We start from the raw sequence: 3,831 nt of genomic DNA, 5'->3' as shown, positions 1-3,831 counted from the left end.
GTTCGACCGCTTGAACCGTATGGTCGATAAAGTCGACACAAAGTTCGCACAATATTCAAACATGGCGTCCATCAACCCTAAAAATGTATCGAACGCCATACGCGCCAGCAATTGTTTCGATGAGAATCACCTTATCGATTGTGAACTGCTGGCTCTAGTTTTTAGCAAGCTACACATATAACATGTAAAAAATATTATTATTAATAAAAAATACTGTTCTAAGCATAAATTGTAATATTATTTTTCCACACCTATTTCCCATTTTCCTCCCACGAGTGCATCTATGCGGCATTCGAAGTGTTAGTCTTTAAGGGAAGCTGCAGTCATCTATATTACCGACGGAATGACATTTTAAAAAAATCTTTTTATCGGTAATACGGGATACTCCAAGATCCCCATAAAAATCGTTTACTCATGTCGGTAATACAGACGACTGCAGCTTCTTCTTAACTAGCGTAAAAAGAGCAGGTAGAAAAGACAGAAGGGGCTATGGGGGTAGCGAATAAGATTATAATTATTTTCTATAACGTTTTTATTTTATATAATGAAGTGTAGCTTTTTCGACCGTTAATTGGCAAAATTCATTTTATTTCAATGTGACGTTTTTATTTTATATATATAAATTGTGTATTTTGTACATGTTTTATATTTTTCATCTTCTTCTTCCTCTCTGCTACGCATCTTCCTCTTTCTCCTCTTCATCCTCCTCGTCCTCCTCGTCACTTTCCTCGCTCTCCTCTTCGCTCTCCTTGTCACTCTCCTCGTCGTCTTCCTCAGCAAACCTCACGCGTTTGCGTTCACAGAGGAATACTGAAAAAATAACATCAAAGACGTTCATTAGTTATTTAAAAATAAAGCATTAATAGAAAATAATAAAATAAAAATAAAAAGAAAACTCACCGACATCCTCGTCATCGTCGTCGTCCCTCCGAAGCCTCTTTCTCTCAAATACAATTTCTGTAACAAGAAAATAGTTGGTTATTACACTTATTCGTAAAGAAATGTTATTGAAAATATACAAATAAAGAAACTCACTTATATCATCATCCTCCTCCTCCTCCTCGATCCTCAATCCTGATTGTACTTCCTCCCCCAGTGTCTTCAATATAGCATCTATAACAGTAAAAAGACGTTTATTAGTTTACTATTAGTAATAGAACAGTTGTTGTATAAAAAAATATGTAAAAAGAAACAAATAATTAAATAAAATATTCACCGATGTCACCATCCCAATTTTGTTCCAACCATTCCACTCATTCCTCCTCCTGCTCCCACTCCTCCATCCCGAACAGCTTTCTTAGGTCGAATATGTCCTCACCCTCGAGGAATTCTTCCAACATGTTATTAAAGTAATTGGCGTACTGCTTCCTCTCCTTGCGCACCCACCTAATCCATCTCCTCTGTTGGATGTTTACATATCCCTCGATGTCAATATTTATTGGATCTATGATCTGAAAAAGGATACAGCAACGGTATAAATGTATGTATGTATGTATGTACGGATGAATGTATATACTGTTACGATATAAGGTTCTCGAACGATCTTCGAAGGCTCCGGCAGTCAAGCCTGCTAGCCGTAGCGAGCGCTATCGCGAGCCTGGCAATAAAATGTGTAAACATCCGCGCATACCAGCATCTTTCTAGAACCTTCTAGCACTTTCGAAAACCTTCAAAAACTATATTATATCATATTATATATATAGTTATTTTATAATTTAGGAAATTTTATATTATTATTTTCTTGAACGCAAATGATCATATAGACGGAATTTAATACGATTGCAGCTTTTAAAACAAGCATTATTTCTTTTCATATACATATCTTTTGATTAAAAACAGATACAACAACCATTCAAAATCCTAGAAGATCCATTTTGCAATCAGGACATTAATATCGAGAGGGAAATATTGTAATCATAAGGCGAACAACGTAATTAATTAACTCAGGTATTAAGGTTCTGTACGGGGATGTTTACGCGAAGGACCTCCCTCCATAGAATCGAGATAACCGTTGAAACGAAGACGCGGGCCCGATTTTCCTAAACATTATTGGTGGAAAATCAGTCCCACCATCGATATTTTCAACCACCCGCCTCTTCGTCCACAATATAAAAGGGCCTGCAGAAGTCCAGGGAGCTCAGTAATAAGTAATAAGTAATAAGTAATAAGTATAAGTATCATTTTTCGATAGTGCGTTTCGTTTAGTAGTCTTGGGTATAGCTTAACCGGGCGATTACTTCGTTAAAACTTAAGGTAAAACTCAAACCGTGACTTTTATTTTACAAACGCCAAGACTCTCGTATTCTTATGTCAAACACCTGTAATAATTTTCACTTTAACAATATATATATATATATATATATATATATATATGTGAACTTTTAAATCAAATGTTTTCTTTGACACTTTTGCGCACTCCGTTTATTCCTTCTGGGTTTGATTCGAATACGCTTCAGAGTGATAAGGGCACGAGCAGTGTTCTTCCGCACCAGCCTGTTCACTCAGTAAGCTGAGAACTTGAAGCAGCGTTCTTCCGCACTCTCGTTCTTGTTTCGATTCACACCCATTTCCATGAAACGAAATCGCAGGGGGGGGGAATGAAGAAACGCGCATGAATTCAATTGTTACAATACTTGGGGGCAACTAACCGGCTTCACTATTCGCATGATCTAGGGGTGGATTCCCCGCACGTCGACCCGGAATACGAGAGCCTTTTTACTCCAACTAAACCCGAATATAAGTTAATTCCGATTGATTTCCGACATCCTCGGATGCCATCATTTGAATATCTGCCTAACGATCCGCGACGCACTCGATATTCTGAAATCCGCGCCGAACTTCTCCATATACTCTACGACGGACCGGTTCCAGCACACTGGGAGACGGCCGAAAAACCCCTCGTATTAGACTAATCGACGTGTTAATAGATGTTACGTCTAGAGACTGCACGATTCCTTGCTTCCAGGAAGTATAGCGATATCTTTTTTAATTATCGGACAATGTGTGACGCGACACGTCGATCCGGTCGCGTGTGATCAGAAGGGCCTCAGTGAGGGATTAGTAAAAAACAAATGTTACAGTTACGTCAGAATATTTCCGGGAAAATACCCTCACAAGAGCCGCGGGTTTTGACGCACGTGTCCGGACAGGCGCGATATTAGACCCCTATCATTTGAATTGAAAGACGATAAGCCGCATTGCAGCAAATTCGGTCGCGCGTAACTACGGTATCGCTCTTCCAGGAAGAGCAATGATACAGCTGCGCCAGGTCATCCCCGGGAACCCTCACAGGAGCCGCGAGTCCAGACACACGTGTGTCGGCGCGAGACTTCTGTGAGGAACCCTTCCGGCTTGGAAGAACCATCTGCGAACGACTTATCGTCTCATAGACCGACTGTCGATATTTTAATTAACTAACGGTCCCCGAAAGGTGGTTCCCCGAAAAACGGTTCCCGGAAAAGCTACCTCTCTTCCACGTCATCCCTATCGTATAAAAGGTGATGACCACTCTGGAGGTCAGCTCATTCATTTTTCTGACCGTCTTCGCGAACGAAGTTCATTCATTTTTTCTCAGCGTTCGCGCTCATAACCATTTCTTGTATTACAGTGTTGTGCGGAAGTCAGTTTCAAGTTGAAACCGTTTATCTTGGTGTTGTGCGAAAAGTGCAGTGCCTTACACCATTCCAAGGTGCAATAACACCAGGTAGTTTCTCTGCTGGGAACCAACACGCCATTGCAGAGTAACAAACTTCTGATCGGCCAGCACTACATCGATTTATTATAACAGGAATTACCGGACGATTCACACTTTCAACAGAGTCTGTTACATCT

The 3,831-nt window shown here is 40.2% G+C and overlaps 1 long non-coding RNA gene across 1 annotated transcript; it reads right to left on the bottom strand.

The window, feature by feature from the left end:
* Nucleotides 1–697: 697 nt before the first annotated feature.
* On the bottom strand, nucleotides 698–2,719 carry LOC105278091. The gene is made up of 4 exons (XR_893731.3): nucleotides 1,217–2,719; nucleotides 1,036–1,113; nucleotides 901–957; nucleotides 698–810 (listed from the first exon to the last, which is right to left on the bottom strand). It is a non-coding gene; the product is annotated as an uncharacterized LOC105278091 (long non-coding RNA).
* Between the last annotated feature and the right edge of the window lie 1,112 nt (nucleotides 2,720–3,831).

Source organism: Ooceraea biroi, chromosome 3 (assembly GCF_003672135.1).
Source record: "Ooceraea biroi isolate clonal line C1 chromosome 3, Obir_v5.4, whole genome shotgun sequence".
Taxonomy (NCBI): Eukaryota; Metazoa; Arthropoda; class Insecta; order Hymenoptera; family Formicidae; genus Ooceraea; species Ooceraea biroi.
This window is presented reverse-complemented; position numbering and strand designations above follow the sequence as displayed.